The sequence below is a fragment of the Sinohyriopsis cumingii genome, chromosome 1, assembly GCF_028554795.1.
Source record: "Sinohyriopsis cumingii isolate HCF-2022 chromosome 1, ASM2855479v2, whole genome shotgun sequence".
Classification (NCBI taxonomy): Eukaryota; Metazoa; Mollusca; class Bivalvia; order Unionida; family Unionidae; genus Sinohyriopsis; species Sinohyriopsis cumingii.
Genome location: NC_142961.1, coordinates 34385813 through 34410401, shown reverse-complemented (window position 1 = coordinate 34410401; position 24589 = coordinate 34385813). Strand labels below are relative to the sequence as shown.

The 24589-nt window shown below is 34.9% G+C and overlaps 1 protein-coding gene across 5 annotated transcripts in view; it reads right to left on the bottom strand.

Moving 5' to 3' along the window:
• Nucleotides 1-24589, bottom strand: part of LOC149806681 (uncharacterized) — a 237866-nt gene that overhangs the window by 5623 nt on the left and 207654 nt on the right. The gene's annotated exons all lie outside the window — the stretch shown is intronic.

The following is a 24589-nucleotide window of genomic DNA, read 5'->3' as shown; positions in this document are numbered from 1 at the left end:
TAACTCACGCTATCTGCTGTCTGACATGCAAATTGCTAACTCGCGCTATCTGCTGTCTGACATGCGAATTGCTAACTCACGATATCTGTTGTCTGACATGCAAATTGCTAACTCACGCTATCTGCTGTCTGACATGCGAATTGCTAACTCACGCTATCTGCTGTCTGACATGCAAATTGCTAACTCACGCTATCTGCTGTCTGACATGCAAATTGCTAACTCGCGCTATCTGCTGTCTGACATGCGAATTGCTAACTCACGATATCTGTTGTCTGACATGCAAATTGCTAACTCACGCTATCTGCTGTTTGACATGCGAATTGCTAACTCACGCTATCTGCTGTCTGACATGCAAATTGCTAACTCACGATATCTGCTGTCTGACATGCAAATTGCTAACTCACGATATCTGCTGTCTGACGTGCAAATTGCTAACTCACGCTATCTGCTGTCCGACGTGCAAATTGCTAACTCACGCTATCTGCTGTCTGACGTGCAAATTGCTAACTCACGCTATCTGCTGTCTGACATGCAAATTGCTAACTCAGGCTATCTGCTGTCTGACATGCAAATTGCTAACTCACGCTATCTGCTGTCTAACATGCAGATTACTAACTCACGCTATCTGCTGTCTGACATGCAAATTGCTAACTCATACTGAATAATATAAAGTACAGTGGTCAACAGCTCAACATAAAAAAATACCTAAGATGAGTAACTCTTCTATTATTTATAGGTGACATATATATCCATTCTAATCTTATTTTTAAGGAATAGTTTGTGAAAGGAAAATTGATTTTCATATATGAAAATATTTCTCCTGAATACTTAAGGAATTTGAGTGGTAGGTAACTCTGATTACATTTTATTCCCTCGGGAACAAAGAGAAACACCTATTTTGTGTGGGACTAGTACGAAAATACGAAAATATTGTACGTGATTTAAAGGCGATTTTATCAAATTTTTATTTTATCGGTCATTCTTATCAAACGGCAACACTGTAATCCACGAAACATCAAACGGGCGTATTGTTGAGTAGGATGAGCAGAATGAGTGTCAGGGAATGTCATCTCTCTCTCTCTCTCTCTCTCTCTCTCTCTCTCACACACACACACACACACACAGAGTATTTAAAATACATGTAATGTGGTGCAAAGTTACTAACAAATAAATGAAAATAAAATATTCCTGTACTGAGGCTAAAGAACAGCAATTAGTTATCAGTCAACGTCCATAAGGAATGCATACAATGCAGCATAACTTATCACAACATTTCTTTTGCAGAAACGATACATCAAGCAAATCTTGTAAAATACGTAATATAACCGGAACTAAAGCATCAATGTGTGGTCCATTCATCAACTTTACTACATTCCTGTTTGCGAAGACTAGCTTATTATACAGGTATATAATATTTGATCTTAATTTCTTTGAAAATACAATTATGGGCAATCTATAAAATATGTTGAACGGAGGAATAACGTTATCTTTTTAACTACGATTAAGAAGGAAACAAATTCAATCGTTGCCTTATATGTAAAAAAAAAAAAAGAATTTTCAAACTACCTGATTAGGCCTATAACTGTGACACCTTGCCTCCTGTAACTGACATGGTTAGGCCTTTACAGGTGTGACACCAGCCTGATTTAACTGACGAATTATTTTCTTATTTAGAGGTATATTAACCTGTACAATCTGAGAAAAAATGTTACAGCTTGTTCAAGCGTACGTTTCTGAGCCAAAAATCTACATATAACAATTTAAGTTAATGAATGTGATCAACCATGCATCGTCAGAACCATGCTAAGATAGCTTTCATTTTATCCTGATTTTCTGGATATCTTCATAATAAACCAGTCTCAAGTTCGGGTCTTTATTATATTGAGCATATAACATACACGTTATGAAACGATAACATTTGAATAACGTGAATCTGAAACTTTACTGTTTGAGATAAAAGAAGCGAAACACACGAAAGAGAAACTTTGGAATGTTGAATTTTTGGTTTGACATATTAACAATACCATCTGCATGTCATAGCGTTTTGTCTGGTATATATATATATATATATATATATATATATATATATATATATATATATATATATATATATATATATATATACTATTATTTAAGGTGGGTCGTGGGCAGTTTTGTCGTCCTCAGACGGTTTCGTGGGCAGATAAAAGTTCGTGGGCAGATTTCCATCTGCCCACGAAGCACGTCGTCCTTTTCTGCACTCTTGCCACAAATATCAATAAAATAAATGCATATTTATGCTGCTGAATGTTAAATATTCGATAAATATTCATCTGCAAAATAAATAATTGCCTTTTTACCTATTTATTTCCATTTTTTCATTAATGAATTGAATTGAATAGCACAACTTGAGTTACCTCCCATTATGTACTAGTATATATTGCACCTTAAAAATAGATTGACCCGGAAGTAGTATGTTTCAAATTTACTGCCCATGATGACAGGGGGTCGTTACAAAGAAAATCAAGGGATGGGGTTCTAACCTGTAACAGTATAATATGTTAATAGTGTTACAGGTTAGAACCCAAATCTGTTGATTTTCTTTGTAACGAGCCACTATGCCCGTGATTATTATTGTGAGAGATCAAAACTGCCCGGGAACCAGGATGTGGAGTGAATAATCTGCCAATGTCGCCAACAAGCACCATACATATATACTATTTATTTTGATCTCTAAGAAGTTTTCAATAATGCTAATTAGTAACATTATAATGAGTGAGCTGTTATATGTCTTTCGAAATACCTCTATTCACTATTGCTTGTCTTGAGCCCAAACTAAGAGGATTGTGGCTGTCATTAGAAATACAAGTGATACCATTTATTTAAATCCAGGCTTAGTAAGTTCATAACTTCACTTAAGTTCATATTATATGCTGCTGCATTTTCTTCTCTCAGTCTACCATTAACAACGACAACAAAAGAAAAATGGTGTTTACTCAGAATTTGTTCCTATATTTATCAAAACATTTGTTTTGGAACAGATATTTTGTTGGAAAAGCTGAAAGAATAAAATTGGGGGAAAATCATGATGGTATAATAATACAATTGTTTACTTATAATAAAAGAATACTGGATTTAGTGTACAACATCCTTGCAATAATTAAATGGCATTGTGAATATGCAGAACCCCAATTCTTTAATGTACATGTACTGTTTAAGGTACAAAACTGTTTTGCATACTTCATAACTTATTTCTCTAATAGTACAAATAATAGGAGACAGAAGACATTTAGAAAGAATTAATTTGTCAAAATAAGTTAAATATCAAGATTAGTTTAATGGACGTTTGAAAATTTACTATTAAAGTAAAATTGCCTATTTTTGAGAGAAACATCCTAATAGTAATACACGTAATTTTATTTAAATTAGCAGTAATGTAGAGGATGCTGATTTATTTATGAAATATACCATAAACGTGTGTTTCATGTTCATTACTCCAAAGTAAAATACCCAAGAACCACCTCAGAAAATCAGTAATGACATATTCACGTAAAACACAAAACACAATTCTAAAAAGGTGATGGAGATGCAGTTATCAGCTGTGAGTCACATAGCTAACACATGTTGAGTAGCAGACTGGATGATTGGTATGGAACGAATTGTATTTGCCTTGTCAGAATAGTTGGTAAAGATTTTAAGAGGACTTCCTGGTTGGAAAAAAGTGAATTGGAGAAATGTATTATTTTTTTCATCGTATGTGTCCTTGTTTCACTTCATTAATAATAATGATATGACTTTTGACAAATCTTTTTGTCCGAGTGACTCAATGCTGATAAGTGTAAAAAAAATGTCGAGGCTGCGACAGATGTGTCCTCTGTAGAAATGGGTGTTTATTAAACTAGGTCAAAATTAGGTAGTGTAAAAATAGGAAGTGGAACAATACACAATATGGAAAACGCTCGCTGTGGAAGACATTGGGCGGACATACAGACACATCAAGATGTATTTAATAAGATTCATACACATATTATATACTGTTGTATAGCTCTCCTTGTATGCTTCAGATTTATACTATAAACATTGAAGTGTGTGATACCGAGACAAACGGCAATGGAAGATGCACGTATCAAGGTTATGAAGATTGTTAAATTCACAAGCGATACAGAGTCAAATATACCAAAACTTTCATATTGCATTTTCTTACATTTCTACTATCACAGATCGATTTAGACTGATGCGAAACCTATCAATTTATATCAAATTTGTCAAAATCGGGGTTTATTTACTATTGTTATGAGTTATTCACCTGTATGGAAAACGATCGTATAGGAAGACATTAGGCGAAATGACAGACAAAGGAAGATATACTTAATAAGATACATACACATACTATTTACAGTTGTACGGCTTTAATTATATGCTTTAGATATATAGCAATAGCATCGAAATATGTAGTACGATCGCAAAACGGCAATGGTAGATTCACGTAGCAAGGATATGCAGATCGGTAAAGTCGCACCCGATATTCAGTAAAAAGAACAAAACCTTCTATTTTGCATTTTCACACATGTCTATTGGCACAGATCGATTTAGTATGATTAGAAACATATCAATTAAAATCAAATTTGTCATCTGATATCAAATGTGTCAAAACCGTTGTTTTTGCGATTGTTATGACTTATTCGCCCATATGAAAAACTTTCGTATAGGTCGGATCTAGGCGCACGGACAGACAAATAAAGACGTGCTTATTAAGATATATACACACATTTTATAATATTGTATAGTTTTAATTCTATACTTCAGATCTCTAATATTAGCATCGAAGTATGTGCTACAATCACAAAACGGGAAGGGTGTATTAAAGTAGCAAGCATATGAAGATCGGTAAAGTCGCACCCGATATTCCGTAAAAAGTGGAACTTTTTTATTTTGTATTTTCACACACGTCTATTGGCACAAATCGATTTAGGCAGATGAGAACCTATATATTAATATGAAATTTGTCAAAAGCTGTGTTTGTTTACTATTGGTATAAATTATTCACCTATATGGAAACCGTTCGGATAGGAAGGCATCGGGTGCACAAACAGACATATGAAACCGTACTTAATAAGATACATACACATATTATTTAATGTTGTACATCTTAAATTATATGCTTCAAATCTATAGTATTAGCATCCAAGTATGTGCTACTATCGCAAAACGGGAAGGGTAGATGCACATATCAAGGATATGAAGATCGGTAAAGTCGCAAGCAATAATGAGTCATAAATACCAACTTTTTTATTATTAATTTTCTCGACTTTTTTTTGGCACAGATCGATTTAAACTGATGAGGAACCTATACATTGATATTATATATGTCGAAATATATGGTTGTTTAAGATTGGTACAACTAATTTACCTATATGGAAAATCTTTGTGTTGGAAGGTATTTGGCGCACGGAAAGACAAATGAAGACGTACTTAATAATATATGTAAACATGTTATATGCTGTTGTTTAGCTTTAATTTTATGCTTGAAATCAGTAGTATTAGCATCGAAGTATGTTGTAACCCCCCTCCCCTTAGTACGCTACTGCAAGCAGACTTTGTTAAATGCTAAGAGACACTAATTGCTCGAAAATTATAATTTAAAAATATTTATGTATTTATGGACTCGTATATTATAACCTTATAATGCGCCTTCATTTTCCATCAGGTAGGTCTCCAGGTCGAGTTGTCATGAAAAACAGGAACCAGTATCGTACATTCTTTACTAAGCGACTTCTCCGATGGTGCAATGTGTCTATAGAGCGTCCGCCTCGGATGCGAGGGGTCGCGTATTCAAACCCCGGCCGAATCATACTAAAGACATAAAAATGGTACTAGCAGCTGCCTCTTTTGGTGCCGATCATTAAGAGGTTAGTGTTCGGATTAGTCGGCCTGGTGTCAGGATAGTGTGACTGGGTGGGACAAGTTTGTCTTATGTCCGCTAAAATGCAAAAGCCTACTGAACCAAGTCGAACAGGTTACGTATTATACAACTTATTTTCGAGGTTTCAGCGCCCCCCCCCCTTAAATGCGTACATATATTATCAGTATACCTCCATGCTCAAGCCTATGCATTTGGGTTACCCCCACCCCCACCCCTCTATGCGTACATACTAAATGGACGGCCCCTAACCATTCATGAGATGGTATTGATTCAAATTTACGAGTGCGATTGTGATGTACGCATTTCCCTACACAAACACGGGATGGTATTATTCAACCGTACATGTCCACAAAACTATATATATTTATAGATATATGTATACAACCATGGTACATCAATTAGGTATCTAATTACATAATGACAGTGTAGTGGTTAGCAAATTTGAGAAATATACTTTTTTATTCAGACACCATGCCAAAAGGAAAGAACTAACTTACAGTTTACGCTGAACTAAATTAAATTTACTATTTTTGTTTCCAGCATGGTCGGAATATGTTTACATGTTTCATATTAGGAAACAATTTGCATTATGGCTAAGTATATCTAAGAAGGAAATAAGATGTTCTTACAAACTCTTATTTTGTTGGTGTATTGGTTACCTCTCAACATATGAACCATTCTTTGCCATCTCACGATTATAATCCGTATGTACTTAAGCGTTGTCTCATTTGTAGTGTTAATTTTTAAATGTATACTTTGCTTGTAAAATGATCCCACTTTATATAAATGTACAAACACCGCAATCGTGATGTGCTTACAGGAATACATTCTTCTGAGTTCTACTGAAGTCAGTTATTCAGTATAATTTGTAAAACGATATGGACTGATTGATAAAAGTGACTGTTTTCTTTACTTTGGTTTGTCGCAGTATTTTTCTAACAAAGTACTAATATACACTGGTCACACATGACGCCCCAAAGAAGCAGTTGTAGTTAATTCTTTTTTACCTGTAGTAATGGGATTTTTACAATATATGGCTGTGGCAGATGTACGTCGATTATCAGACAATGGTCGGCTTTTGCACTATTCGCTTATTTCCCTACTTCGAGTGCGGACTGATTGACCGTTAAGCAAAATCTCAATTAATCTCTGCGATTTATGTGCAACGTACGATATTGTCCCCAGTGTTTATTTAATTCCATCATCGTTTAACAAAACTTCTTTTCTTATCCTCTCTAAATCAACTTTTGTTGACCAAAGACAATACATTTTATAAGCAAGGCAGAACGCAAAATCACATTACCCATCCACGAGTACAATGAAAATATGTAAACAAAAATAGTTAATAAAATTCCAAGGTATGTATAATATTGTAATATATTTTGGAGTATGCGCATTTGTTTACCGCTCTCCATTTTAAGGATTCCTTATATACTTGCTTGAATATGGGAAGTCGGTGCTGGGATTATAGTCTTGAGACCAAAATAATTAGCCAATTACTAGGGGCAAACGTTACGGAGTGAAGTGTAAGTGAGTTTCAAGATGACATGGTTTACTTTTGGTGAATTCAGGTAAGAGCCGCATGAGTATCCCTGTCACTCAGTAGTCCCTATTCAAATCTAATTGCGTGAATTGATCGTGTGACTCCAGGTGCAGTATTTATGACTGGAGATTGGTAAATTATACAATGGAATCAACAGAAAAGGACTGTTCCGCCGTCGGCGGGCGCCATTTATTGTTGCTGTGGTGGTAAATATGTTACAAAGTTACAGGCGAAATGAAGCTAAAAATCATGATTTAAAAGGCCTAAGGTGGCGTAGTAAAAACGGTTCCCTGTATTAGGTTGTTGAGTTGTATAGTTTCACGGCGTGAAATAATGGCGGTAAGTTACGGAAAGTTAACGAAGAGAAGCTTTGCAGTTGTGACATTGACATACAATTGGGAAGTTGGGATTTGTGGTCATGTATTAATTAGAGTAACATTACTGATAGATTGGACGCGTTGGACTTTCCAGTTTGCAGAAGTAGTTGTACAGGATTCCTTTGAATCGGGGAAACCTATGACTCGTAGCGGGATTCGCGCAAGGGCTTGACATCGCTCGGTCAAGAAACCCATTTGGTTGATACAATATTTCTTGCGTGAGCATAATGCAAATTTGTATATTGGCTTGCACTGTTTGCAGCTATGATGTACGATGTTAAGATCTCAGTCGGTCAGGATATTCTTTAACAACGGTATCTTTTATCCTAACACGTCTTTCAATACGGTACCATTTACCCCTTGCAATAAAGTATATCAGTTGGAGGTTGAGGATGAACTAATCGATATTGAATTTCTCTAAGTACTGTTTGGTCAATGTTCGGATCTCATTATCTTGTTATTGCAAAAAATATATATTGGTTATAATCAATTACACCTTTAGTTTTATGATTATTTAGACATTCTATATAAATCCAGCATGGTATCAGTTAATATTTCGACGATATTGTTATATGTGACCAGTACATTTGAACATGTATGATTATAAACAGTAAAATTAGGCATTTAAACTGTAGGAAAAAAAATTCTACTGAAAAATGTTTCATCAGCATAAAAAACTAAGGCTTGTCAAATCCGAGACTAGCAATATTTTATAGTACCTATATTTGCTCTTTTCAGGCCAAGTTCTCACGTAATGGCTTGTTTTAGTAAATTGCTTGTTTTTGTGTGGGGTTTTTTTTGGTGCTCCCACACAAAATGCGCATGCGCGGAATTTATTTTCCGTTGCCATGACGTATAAAAGTTACCGGCCATGCACCAACATTTTTCTTTATACATCAGATTTGCATAACATGATTAAAAGTAGTTATACTTGAACAAAAAGAACCAAAAAAAACCTATAAAGTGTACAGAAAAAATAATTTAATTTCTCGAAATAAAAGTATACATCACTGTTACTTAGATACGATTTTCCACCTATAGAGGACGCCAGCAGGAAATGACGTACATTTATCCCCACAAGACGAAGTACTGGGGGGGGGGGGGCCGGCACCAGACAGACCCCCCACCCCACTTTTCCAAAAAATTACAGTGTTTTATGTGTATTTATCCCCCCCCCCCATGTGTTGTATGTTTTATATTATGCAAAAGAATTTAGGTCAAAAAAATTTAATTCTCCTTTTTAACGGGGTATTTCTTTTAAAACCTAGTTTTATCTATAGGGTTGTTTTTCCGAATAGGTTTCCATCTTTCCATCACCTGACTTGAAATCCCTTCCCTATACTCTTGGTTGACCTTGGCTAGAGGTCGCCTATATCCCGTGTGTGCTATATATATATATGCTATAGTTTGTGTATGCTATATTTTGCTTCCATGTTGGGATAGCCTTTATTTTTTCCCAAATCTCCCCAGTAATCTTAGGACCTTATAATCGGATCAAGAAAAGGTTTATTTTTATTTATTTAATATATTTTTGAATTTTGGCTAAGTAACGGTGTATTATAATTTAATTAAGAAAAAAAAACTTAATGTGTTCTGTGTGCAAATATATTATGTCATTATTCACATATTGGATTTGTAAATTGAAATCCGCTGTACTCGAGTTGGAGTCCATAGACTTTTTTATTTGCTTGTATTTCTCCCACCTAGAGTTAGGCCGTCTCAAATTATTTATTGGATTTCTGCCAAAATCTCTAAAAATGGTTGTTCTTCCCACACACACACACACACACACACACACACATACACACACACAGTGGGGATTTACCGTGCAGTGCGAGAGCTGCACATTTTGAGCAAATAGAATTAGAAGAGAGACTTATTAGATCCTTTGTTTTCGTGTATGTATGTAAAGTTTCCTATATGAGGTGTTTTTCCCGACTCTTTCATAGCCCCATGACGTCATTATCTCGTTCTTTTCCCATATAGTTTCTCTGTCCCGATAATTAGGATTTGTGATAGTTTACGTAATATCATTAAAGTCTATTTAATTATTTAATTTTAATTGTAATGGATAATAAAAAGAAACTGAAGCTGTTTAGGAAAATTTATAAGAATCTAAAAGGGTGGCGGCTACAGCAGATTCCAATCCGGGGTGGGGGTATGAGGGCAAGGGTTCACTTTGTGATGGTCCCCTTTAAGGGGAGATTATCCATTGCCCCATCTCCCTCCCCTTCTTTTCACCCTTTGCAGCCCCGTCCCTCCCATTCACAAATCTTCCTAGAAGTTCTTTTTTCTAATTAATTTGAAAGGATTACAAAAAAATTTGCCTATTCATTTTTTTTATGTTTATGACTTGGTCACACGCCATCATGGTTTTAGTTATGTTATCTGTTATTTTTCCTATTAAAGTTTTGTTAAAGTTGCCGTCTTGATATAAAACTTGGTTTCTTCTGTATTTTTATTTCTTGGATATCTCCATAATTAATTGTATCCTGTCTTGTTTCCTAAACTCGCACTGTGCCATCGCATGATATTTTGTGAAGTTCGCACATTTGCACATGAGATAATTTACATGTATGCATATGTCGTGTAGATATTTGAATATCAAGCTTTGTATTTTTGGAGAGCTGATGTTGGTCCAGTACCTCTAAGGTCTGTCCCAATTAACCGAGATATTTCCTCCTCTACTTTATTTTTAATTTTAGAGGTTAAATTTTCCCTTATCCAATTATATGTTTCCTTAGTTTCAATTCCCCAAAGTTCCTCATTTTCCCTATATTTACATAAAAGTTCCTTTATACTTCTAAAGGTCCTTGTTGTTTCTAGTCTTTTTACCAGTTTATTATTTTTGTAGATGTCACTTATGTTTTTCATGCTAAAACCAAACCAGTAAATGTATAAAGCTTCCTAAGGGGTTTTGGGTTGGATATTTACTTCTTTTACATTATAAATTAAATACTAGAGAGGAGGCCTAACTCGAATCGGGAGAAACACAAATAAATAAAGAAAGAAAGTGCGGACCCTGACTCGAATACAGCCTACCTCATTTTGAAAATAGACTTTAATGTGAGAAACACCACACCATAGTCAATCACATAAAACAAAAGGTTTTATTTTAATTTCAAATGGTAGTATACCGTTCATCTCGCCGGAATTCTAAATTGCAAATTAATTCAAAAGCAACTAAATTTATACCAGGACAAACAAATAAATTTGAAAAGTCCATAGAAAAATATATATTAAGACAACAGAGACAAATTTGACATAGTATTGCTGTCCCTACACACAGACTATATAGCATACACACACCATAGCATTGATACACATAGCATACACGGAACATAGAAAATTCTTGACAAAGATCACTAAAAATCAAGGATATGAAATCTGAAAATGGGAATAAGACCCATGTTTCAGACTACTACCCTTTAGAAAACACTAGGACTAATTATAAACTAAAAGTTTGATCAAAATTCCTTTTTTAAACTTTAAACAAGCACACACATCTTGGGGTATACAAGAGTACATGAAAACACTTTATTTTTTATGTGGTGGGGGTCATCTGTCTGGTGCCCCCCCCCCCCATGATACTTTCGTAACTCATACCTGCGAAAGATTATCATTTGCACTCACATTGTATGTTCTTTAAAATAATGATTTTTTTTTTTATTTGCGAGATATCGTCGTATAGTTAACCTGGATACAATATAATCTTGGTCCGTTTGCACCTTGAAACTTATCATGCGTGAATGGCAGGCGCCTTCAAGCAATCTGGTGATATTTTCGTCTCTTTTGCGATATTTTTTTTATCTGACATTAGCGATACACACACAGTAAGGATGCATACGCATGCCGGCATCCGCTACATTTACGGAGTTCGTTGATATATTTTGTTCTGTAAATTTCGCATGATGAAAAAAGAAGGAATACATTATAACAATGCAAGGTTAGTTTCTTTTATTTTATTTTCAATCAAGTGTTTGTTTATTGTACCGTGCCGGGGCGGGGTGGGATGGGGGGGGGGGGGGCACAAATTCAACACAAAATTAGTTCCTTTATTATCTGCATGGAATAATGGAGCAAATATGATTGACGATATTGACTGGTAATAACAAGCTTTCAATTTACGCGCGCACACACGAAGACAACTTGAAAAATAGAAACAAACAATAAAATTAACTGGTAACTTCGCACTTGCTCAAGGCTTTGTAGTTACAATGGGGGGGGGTCTGTGCTATTATCTGGTTAGGCATGACTATTTCGCAGAAATACAAACAAATCTTTTGAGATGAGCATAAAATACAATTATTTCTTTTCCTCCATACATTTACGATGCTCTCAAAGGACCCACATATTTAGGTAAAAGTATGACCGTTACCAGGCGTTACCGAGTTGAAAATATGCCGAGTAAACTTACGAATTACGCCACGTACAATGTATAAACAACACTTGGCAACTTTTAATGATAAAAGATGGTGTTTTTATTTATTTACTTATTTATTTAGTTATCAGAACTCTTTCAGAATAACAATGTAACTGCCGATTATACAGCTCGCCTCTAAGAAGATTTTCGTAGTTTCCAACTGCCATGCATAAAATAAGTTTATGCCAAAGTGATCGTGACCTACAAAATGTTGGCCATTGTCACAGGGCATAAAATTCATAAAACAATAAAGAACATTCCTTTTTGTTCTACCAAAGCAGCGGAACCATAATGAGTTGATAAAACACAAGGATATTTGTTGTTATTTTGCAAACCATTGCTAATAAAATCAGCTTCAGAAACTATTATTATTGTCCGCCCTAGAGGAAAGATTTTACAAGGTGGAAATCACTGACTGTCAGTATCCCTGGAATGACAACCAGTATGACAACTATAACTAGTTTGTGCATCAGTAAATAATCTTGAGTAGCCACTGCACCTGAAATGCGTGCAGTCCATTCATCGAATACCTCCTATTCATTCATTGTATAATACACATTTTACTTACTAAGAATACCCTATCACAGTATAAATGTTTAGTCATAAATCGGGAAAGTTTACAACTGTATATGCATATTTATTTCTATTTTAACCGTACTGTCATAAAGGTACTTCTGTGGAGGCTAGTGTGTATATGTCATGATGAAAGCTTATGTCATTAATAGTTTTCTTTCTTTGCTCTTTACAAAAAATCAAAATAATAAGACTTTCGTTATCTTTTGTCAGATTTCATATTTTCTTGAGAATTTTTTTAAAAATGTATCTGGAAAGTAAACATAAAAAATACGATAATTTAAAAAATGAAATTTGGGTCTCCATCTAAAGAATTTATATATTCTTAGTTACTACTCAGTAATTTTTAATTATTCATAAATGATTGTAAGATAAATTAGTTTTACAGTGTAAAAGTGCGATTTTGCTCCATTTACAGAAGGGTTTACTTGCTATTCTCTTTGTATAATTCTCCCAGCTTTAAACTACAGATACAGAACATTACATAAGACAGCGAATTTCAGTCTTAACCTAAAGCTCGAGGCTGGAGAAGAGGTCACTAAATTACCGTTTCCATAGTTACACACTGGTCAGATAGAGCAGTCTCCCGCAGGTATCATTCCCTATAGATGAATTAGAGGCCAAGTAAACTGCCTTCATTTCATGAGCTATACTAGTGTAGTATAGATGAAATAAGTTTTAAATTGCAAAAGTTGTCTCTTTTGTAACCAAAGTGCAAATCAATAAAGAAATATAATGACATGTAAAATTACATGAACAGCAATGAAGGATCTTTTCACGAGAGTCGCAAAAGATTGAAACTATTTAACGAATTTCATAAATTTCATTTTAAATAAACTTAAATGTAAGATTATGTTATGTGTATCACATGACAGAAATGATATTCAATAAAAAGCATAAAAATAGGTTACATAATTGACTTTAAATTGCATTCGTCATTACACCTTCAATTCATATGTCGTCATGCCGGCATTTGCTGAGTTACTGGGTGTTATTAAACGTATCATATAGTTACGTATGATACTGGAAAATATCATATGGGTATATTAATCTTAAGAGGAGCAACATTGGCTCAGTGGTTAGCGTCTCAGACCTGCGACCGAAAGGATGCAGGTTCAACCCCTGCCATCGGATCAAATCCTCGACCTTATTGGAAAATAATGAGATAACAAGTACATTCTACAAAGACATGGAACCTATTACCTCCACTGAAACGTACGAAATGATCATCTAAATTTGCAACAAGTGATCAGGAGAAGTGCGACCTGTTGAACTCGGAAGTTTGATATGTTACACGTTTAAAAAATTATGATAAACAGTTACCGCATTTTGAAGTTAGAAATGAAACTTTTATTTCTGCCATCATTATATATAAACAAGAAATTATAGATGTAGTAACTAGTCTTGACCTAAACAAAACCGCTGGAACCAATCCAATAAGTAATAAACTTGTACAAGTATAGTTGAAGAAATGTATGTTCCATTGCAAATACATTTAAATAAATCACTCCCAGCCAGCGTGTTCCTAACACAGTGCAAGCTAGCGTATGACATACCGATGTATAAGAAAGGAGATAAAACACTACCGTCTAAATGCAGACTAATTGTTGACTTCAGCTAAATTATATACACTATTCATAAGTCCAACCTTAGAATATACTTCTGGAGTCTGGGATAATTGTTCTATTGAAGATTCGGAAAGATCAGAATAAAGGGGGGAAAATCAGATGGAAGATGCACGGATCGTTCCAGATCTATACCCATTAATTCTTCTAGATAGTCTCTTTATGCGGAAACTGCTTGGTTTGCACAACGAAGGAAAAGGAAGAGATTATGCATTATGTATTCGATTATAAATACTCAAGTACCTAACTATTTAAACGAACTTCTTCCACAAAGGAGATATGAGGCATCTAATTATCGTCTACGTTACTCTCAAAGTATCACACCAATCTCAACCAAACTTTATATTTTCACACGACCTTTTACCATATACGATTCGTCTTTAGAACTCTCTGCCTGATGATATCCGAAATCCTCCAAATCTTTCTATTTTTAAGAAACGTTTCTCTAATTTAACTAACGGGTCATCACACAAGCAGAAAGACATCTTATTGTAGGTGAGTAGTCACGTCACTTTTCAATGATAAATCTAGACTTAACCAAGAAGTGTATTGAAAGGTAGAGCGAAAGAGCTGGGATCTTTGGCATTAGGTAAGGGGCAATAGACAAAGCGTTCAACTTCTTCATTATCATAAGCACATGCACACGTGAAAGAGTTAACTAAATTCACCATGTAAAGGTCGGATTTCAGGAGACTACCTGCTTGTCTAAGTTTAGTATGTAGGATATTAAGGTGACATTTGTCAGTAGCGTAATTTTAGCGTGATGACCCGTTAGTTGAATTAGAAAAACGTTTCTTAAAAACAGAAAGATTTGGAGGATGAGAAACCTATAAACTAATATCAAATGTGTTAACATCGGTGGTTCTTTACAATTGGCATGACTTATTTGGTTATATACAAACCATCAAAAAACGGCAAGGGTAGAAGCGGGTAGCAAAGATATGAAGATCGGTAAGTCGCAAGCAATACCGAGACAAAAAAGGCAACTTTCAAGGTAGCATTTTCACACATTTATATTGACACGGGTCGTTTTAGACTAATGAGAAACCAATGACTGGATATCAAATAGGTCCAAATCTTTGTAGCTTTTTTTACGATTAACATGACATATTTAGCCTTATAGAAAACGATCATGTTGCAAGGATATAGGCGCACGGACAGAGAAATGAAGATGTACTTAATAAGATACATACACATAATTTTTACTGTTTTATTGCTTAAGTATATGCTTCATATCACTAGTATCAGCATCGAGGTATGTGATACCATCGCAAAACAGCAATACTAGAGGCACGTAACAAGGATATGAAGATTGGTAATGGTAAAGTCGCAAAGGATACTGGGTAAAATATATAAACTTTTCTAGGTTGCATTTTCACACATTTCTGTAGGCATAGATCAATTTAGACTGATGAGAAACCTACCAAATAATACCAGATTTGTCAAAATCTGTGTGTGCTTACGATTGGTATGACTTATTCGACTCTAAGATAAACGTTCGTGTTGTAAAGATCTAGGAGCACTAACATTCAAATGATTATCATCGAATTATATGGTACCATCTCAAAGCGGCAAGGGTAGAGGCACGTAGGTAGAATATAGAATATGATGATCCGTTGATGATCCGTAATATCGCAAGCGACACCAAGTAAAAAATATCAACTTTTTTACTTGCATTTTCACACATTTATATATTTCACAGATCAATTTAGACTGATGAGAAACCTATCAATTGATATCAAATTCGTCTAAATCGCGTTTTTAAAAAATTACTAATGTTATAACTTATTTGCCTATATGGAAAACGCTCATTGAGGAAGACATTGAGCGGACATACAGACACACAAAGATGTACTTTATAAGATGCATACACATATTATATATTGTTGTATAGCTTTCCTTATATGTTTGAGATCTATAATATTAAAATTGAAATATGTGGTACCGTGGCAAACTGCAATGGTAGAGGCACGTATAAGTCGCAACCGATATCGAGTCAAAAATACAAACTATTTTATTTTCATTTTCACACATTTCTGTTGGCACATATCGATTTAGACTGACGAGAAACCTAACAATTGATATCAAATTTTGCTAAATCGGTGTTTATTACTATTGTAATGACTTATTCACCTGTTTGTTAAACGATCGTATAGAAGACATTAGGAGAAAAGACAGACAAATGAAGACGTACTTAATAAGATACACACACATATTATTTACTGTTGTACAGCTTTAATTATATTCTTCAAATTTGTAGTATTAGGATCGAAATATGTGGTACAATCGCAAAACGGCAATGGTAGTTTCACGTACCAAGGATATGAAGATCGGTAATGTCGCACCCGATATTCAGTAAAAAGAACAATCTTTTTTATTTTGCATTTTCACACATGTCTATTGGCAGAGATCGACTTAGAATCATGAGAAACGTATCAATTGATATCAAACTTGTCAACATCGTTGGTTGTTTGCGATTGGTATGACTTATTCGCCTATATGGAAAATATTCGGTTAGGAAGGCACTAAACGCAAGGACGTACAAATGAAGACGTACTTCATAAGACGCATACACATTATTTACCGTTGAACAGCTTTTATTATATGTGTCAGGTTTATAGAATTAGCATCGAAAAAATGTGATACGATCGCAAAACGGGAATGGCAGATGGACGTAGCAAGGATACGATGATCGGTAACGTTGCAAGCGATACTGAGTGAAAAATACCAACTTTTCTATTTTGCATTTTCACCCATTTATATTGGCACAGATCTATTTAGACTGATAAAAATTTATCAACTGATATCAAACGTGTCAAAATCGTTCTTTGCGATTGGTATGACTTATTCGCCCATATGGAAAACTTTCGTATAGGTCAGATGTAGGCACACGGAAAGACAGATAAAGACGTGCTTAATAAGATACATACACATATTTTATAATTATGTACAGCTTTAATTCTATGCTTCAGATCTATAGTATTAGCATGGACGTATGTGCTACCATCGCAGAACGGGAACGGTATATGAACGTAGCAAGGATATGAAGATCAGTAAAGTCGAACCCAATATTCAGTAAAAAGTACACTTTTTTGTATTCTGCATGTTCACACATGTCTGTTGGCACAGATCGAGTTAGACAGATGAGAAACCTATATATTAATATGAAATTTGTCAAAATCGGTGTTTATTTACTATTGGTATGACTTATTCGTGTATATCGAAACCGTTCGTAGAGGAAGGCATTGGGCGCACGAACATACATTATGAAGACGTACTTAATAAGAAGATACATAAACATATTATTTACTGTTGTACAGCTTTAATTATATGCTTCAAATCTATAGTATTAGCATCCAAGTAGATGCTACCATCCCTAAACGGGAAGGATGGAAGCATCAAGGATACGAAGATCGGTAAAGTCGCAAGCGACAATGAGTCGCAAATAGCAACTTTTTTATTATTCATTTTCACACATTTTTTTTAATTATTTTTTTTTTTTTTTTTTTTTTTTTTTGCACAGATTGATTTAAACTGATGAGAAACCTATAAATTGATATCATATATGTCGAAATCGGTGGTTGTTTACGATTGGTACAACTTATTTACCTATATGGAACATGTTCGTGTAGGAAGGCATTTTGGCGCACGGAAAGACAAATGAAGACGTATTTAATAAGATATATAAACATGTTATGCTGTTGTTTAGTTTTAATTTTATGCTTCAAATCAGTAGTCAGCATCGAAGTATGTTGTAAACTCCCCCTCCCCTTAGTATGCAACTGCAAGCACACTTTGTCAAATGCTAAAAGGCACTAACTTTCTTGAAAATTATAATAATCAAAAAAAATTCCGGATTCGTATATTATAACGTTATAATGCGCTTTCATTTTCCGTCAGGTGGGTCTCCAGGTCGAGTTGTTATGAACAACAGGAAACAGTATCGTACATTCTTTGCTAAGCGATCGCTCAGGTGGTGCAGTGTCTGTACAGAGCGTCCGCCTTGGATGCGAGAGGTCGCGGATTCAAACCCCTGCCGAATCACACTAAAGACATAAAAATGGTACTAGCAGCTGCCTCTTTTGGCGCCCATCATTAAGATATTGGTGTGAGGATAATGTGACTGGGTGGGACAAAATGCTGTATGTTTGTGGCATGATGCCACATTGCTAGACATCATTATAAACTGTCACAATGAAGACATGGTAGCGATATGATTGCATTTTTTTTTAAAGCTACGTTAAAAATTACACACACACACACACACACACACACACACTTTGCTTAGTTATTTGCTATTTGAAGAGATGGAATATTGTTCATATTTCAACCGCTTTTTATTAATGATCATCGATGTGACCAACATATACGATAATAATACTCCCGATGATGATGATGATGGTTGTTGTTCTGATTTCTGTATTACTACTGCTCCATGGGTATATTATATATCGAACTTGAAAACAGAAGCACTACCAGCAATAAAGCAGCTTTGAAAACAAATCGCACTTAATCGATATCAATATATATTGACATCAAAACGAACGTCAAATGCTCTGTGCAACTGTATCGAAATGAACTATTACATGCTGGGTTTTTTTTTCTTTTTTTTTTGGGACAGTTTTAGACCGAAAAAAGTAGTACTTCAAGGCTCTGTCTATGGTATAAATATGTTCATGTACACTTTTCCATTGTAACTTTAAGTGTATAGACTGCAAATACGATGAAGCACAAATCGAGGACGTCGAGTGTTAGCATTGGAACAATGTTACTACTTCGGTCGAGAAGGATAACGACCTATATATGTATTCCTGCCCACTACCATGTAGGATGTATCAAACTGTATATTACTCAAGCGCTCTTTGTCGAGCGTGCTGGTGTGTGTGTACAAAAACAAATGGAATATAATAACTTTAACTGAAATATATACAATTAAATTCTATATAAAAGTGATGCGGCACCTGGGAGTAAAGCAAAAATGGAAGAAACAAATTTCCGGATCGCTACTATCAACAGCAATGGGATAGACAAAGCGAAAGCAGACAAAGTAGCCAAAGAAACAAACTTTGGTGTAATAATGATACAAGAAACACACTATAGAATTAAGCCAGAGTTCGAAATTTTAGTAGAAGACAAACTTAACGCAATAAAGATATGCAACAATTTTGCAAATAATGATATTAGAGTTGGTTGCAACAATAATATTTTTAAAAAGCTGGGAAAGGTTTGAGGAGGGGGGAATTTTTTAAGGGACGGTTGCTACGTGTTAAAATGTTTAATTGGCATATTATAAATGTGTACATGCCAGCTAATAGAAATAAGAAACTAATTTTAAAGAAAACTTATACACCTACCTACAACAATATTCGATGGAAAATCTAATCATAGGGGGAGATTTCAACTGGGTAACTATAAATTAAACCAGTCTAGCAGGATTGATAAATTTTACGGAAATTTTTATGATCCATTAATATATATTAATACTGCAATAACCAACCAAAAGCTATCAGACCATTTCATGCTCACTATTGACCTAAAAATGAAAAAAATAGAAAAATGTGGGTCAGGACTATGGAAACTAAATAATAAGATTTTAAATGACAAAGAATATGTCGAAATAATAATTAAAAAAAGAAATTTAAACCGTCAAAAATGAAGAAAATATTAATATAATAATTGATTGGGATGTTTTAAAAAACAAAATAAAAGGTATAAATATTCAGTACTCAAATAGAGGGCGGAAAAACCCCAGAAAAAAAAGACAAACACGAACTCAAATTAGAACTAAGCAAAACAACAAACGACGATGGAGAAAGAAAAAAAAAAACGATTGACAGACAAAATTAAAATCGTTGAAGAAGACGAAAATCAGGGGAGAATAATAAGGGCGGGAAAATTTACAGAGATCTACAACGAGGCAAAAAACGTATATAAGCGAGAAGAATTTAGAAAAGGGGGTGATACAATTTTAAACAATATCAAAATAAACAATGTAACCCATACTGTAAAAGAAGATATCCTAAATAATATTTCCAAATATTATAAAGAACTATACACCACACACCACACAGAACATATACTTCAGCACAATCGACAGCTACTTAAAAAATGTCGACTGTGAGATGACATCAGCAGTACATAGAGACCAATGTGATGATGTCATCTCAGATGAAGAAATCACAAAAAGTATATCAACACTCACAAAAGTCACCAGGGAAAGATGGACTCATCGTGGAATTCTACCAAAAGTTCCACGGTGAACTGACGCCGATCTTAAACGCTTTGTATAATAATATAGTTTTAAGTAAAAATAAAATGACTAAATCTATGAGGGAGGGAGTTATCACAATTATATACAAAGGGAAAGGGAATAGAGACGAGATTAAAAACTGGAGGCCTATATCACTTTTAAACACGGACTATAAGATTTTAAGTAGGATTTTAACAAATACAGTAAAGGGTAGGATAAACAAGATAATTAATGTAAATCAAACTTGTGGGGGAGGGATATACAAAACAATATTTTAAACATTAAAACTATAATTAACTACATAAATGAAACTGGTATGATGAGTGCTATGGTACTCTTCGACCAGGAGAAAGCTTTCGACTGATTTGAACAAAACTGTATAAAGAATGTTTTTAAAAAATTTGGTTTCGGACCCAATTTCCAAAATGGACCAAAATCCTACACACTGGGATAATTAAACGGGAAATGCACGAAAGAATTTGAAATACAACGATCAGTGATACAAGGATGTCCACTATCAATGCTAGAATACGTAATGGCAATATAAATCCTACGTCACACGATAAGAAACAACCCAGATGTGCAAGCAGGGGCGTATTAACCATTAAGCAGACTAAGCACGTGCATAGGACACCAGGGCCAAAGGGGGCACCACAAAGTTGAGAAAAGGGTGAAAAGAAAGAAAGAAAAAAGAATGAAGATTTGTAAAAAAAACTGATACAACTAGTGCAAATTGATCATGATGTTCTGTTTCTTGATCATGGTACACCCTAGGGTTATCTTCTCAGGTGTACGTGGAAAAGAGGGGCGCGCCAAGATTTGTCAGTGCTTAGGGCACCAGTGAGCCTTAATCCGCCCCTGATTATACAAGGCATACAAATACCAAACCTAAAAAAGAATTAAAAAATGCTCTAACATGCATATGATTGCAACATCTTTATAAGAGAGGGGAAATGCTATAAGCGTCGGGTTCCAAAATAAACCACAACAAGCACGAAATCTTAAAAATAGTTAACTGGAGGGGCAACCACCCTGGATTATCGCCCCCCCCCCCCCCCACACACACACACTTACTGAGAGACACTGTAAAGGCTCTAGGGGTTTACTTTGGCAATAAAAAAAAGAAGCTGTAGAAAATTATGAACATATTATCAATAAAATAAGAGAAAATGTGAAAATCTGGCCATGGCGCCATTACCTATCATGGAGCGGGCCCAAGTGGCCAAGACTTATTTATACTCAAATATTAACTACATAATTAAATCCATAGATATGGATGATACAATTTTAAACAAAACAGACAACGAAATAATAGATTATATATGGAATCATAAAATGCATCATGTAAAAAAAGAGACATTATATAGGGCCAAAAGTAGAGGGGGCTTGGGGTTGCCGAGCCCTCTACTACTATAATTAACTAACATAATCAATAGATTAAAAAAAAAATGCACTCAGACCCGGCTACAGCGTGAGAAGCACCGTACATCTACTGGTTCGGCTTCACCTTGAGAAACCGACCAGAGATATACAAAAATAACAAATTAATATAAAAAAATCGAAGTGCCACGCAAACATATGAGAACTAATTTTAAAATATAGAGACAAAACAGATTTATGCAAAATTTAATAAGTAAAAGTCACGCTTGGATTAGGGAGGAGGTAACCAAAAATATAAAATGTAGAGTAGAGCAGGACAACTGAGGGGGTAAATTGGACAAAAAATTGGAAAAATTGGGGAAAATAAGATCTGTCAAAACACAAAGTATAATTTTTAAATACCTGCACAACACCTGGCTAACAGGCGAAGAAACAATCAAACATCGTATGCTGAGGATAATGCCGAAATGCCCTTTATGTAAAACAGCGAACTTCACCAAACTACATACGATTGTCCAATGTGATAAATCTAAACATAATAGGATAAAGTTAATAATGAAAATTTGCAAAAAATATAAGTATAACAAAAATAACATTTTATTCATAGATTTAGACTACGAAAACAAAATCGTTCTAAAATGTATAGACTATATAGTAACTACGATGATATCCTGTGGACAGGTGATAAAGATTTTTAAATAAGATACGTGGTAAAAATAAGAATATTAACCACAACAAGAACTCAGTACGTCTTACGACGAATAGATACTTACCGTCAGGTTGATATAACGCAATTGATGTTGGAATTGGGGGAGAGAGGGGGAGGGAGGAATAGGTATTACAGACCGAAGGGTCGCGTAGCGCAATTGCGAGCTGATGCCATACCCATACCCCCTCCTCGCACCCCACAACAGCCATATTTCAAAGAAAATTTCAAATTCTATTTCAAATATTTCAAAGAAACCCATATAACTTTTTTTTTTAAAAGAGAAAAGGGAAGAAAGGAAGAAAGAAAAAAATAAAAGAATTTTGTAATTTAATTTTTTTTCTTCTTTCTCTGAAAGAAAATTCTAAAGACATATATAGGAAGGGATACAGGGAAAATATAAGGGGGAAGTAAATGGCGATGACATCATGGGGCTAAGTCACAGGGCTCAGTGAAGTGCATAGGCCCATCATGAGTCTTTGAAAACACCCAATGTAGAACATAAACAGACAAAATAAAGACACAAATACATACTGTATAACACTTAGTTTAAAACCCTACTAACTTCTCCCGCACTGCATGGTTGACCACTATAGAATAATGTGGTCTCATAAATACGTTTGGATCTTTCAATAAAGCATAATCAGATAAACTAAATAAAGGAGGCCTAACGCGACCCAGGAAAAACACATAGAGAATAAAGAAGCGTGAACCTTGGATCGAGCGTAACCTACCTATCAACATCTTTAAAGACTATTATGAGGAACGACACATATTATCACTCGAATAATAAAATAGGAAATTATTTTTTTTAAACAAAGTCTAAATAGTACACCATTCCATCGTCAAAATTAGAAAACCATAAAACAAATTAAAAGATACAATATAACATCATAAAGGAAGAAATACAACTGGGAAAGATATTTGATCTATACTTGCTGTCTCAAACATAAAGAAAATATAGCATACACACAATATAACACCATTACATATAGCAAACACTGAGACCTAGGCGACATATAGCAAAGGTTACAAAACATTTCAAGGGAATGAACTTCGAGCAAGGTGAGGGAAACCAGACTCGGACGAACAACCCTTTAGATAACACTATGGAAACATAAATACCCCATCAAAAATTCTAAAAACTAAATTTTTTATATAAAATTTTGTTTTAATAAAACATAGAACACATCTGAGGGGGAAATACACAAATATAAAACACTTTTTATTTTTTTGGGGAAATGGGGGCATCTGTCCGTTGCCCCCCCCCCACTCCCAAAAAAGTGTGTGTGTGTGTGTGTGTGTGTTATTATACCCATTACATTACTTGCAAAATATATATGGTGCTGACATTTTCGGCAAGAGGGAGACCTACCGATATTCTGCATATAATTATTTTAATGTTTTTCAGAGCGAGAGTATTGGGGCCTGATCTGTTCAATATATTTCTCAACTGATACAGCAGGTATAATCAGAGGCGTAGCGGGGGGGGGGAAGGGGAGTACATATGTCCCCGGGCGCCAAGGTACAGGGGCGCCAAAATGAGGCTTACAACGTTACATTATAATAAGTAAACAAGGGTAATATTCAAAAATGTGATTAAACGGGGAGGGGGCTGGGGCGCCAATTTTATAGTTCGTCCCCGGGCGCAAAATATCATAGCTACGCCTCTGGGTATAATAGAGACCCCCCCCCCCCCGAGTTTGCCACAGAGCGCTCGTGTAATATACGGTTTAATACAAAATACATGATTGTGGGCAGGAATATACAAAATTTGGTCGATATACATGATCGTTGGTATCTATTCAAA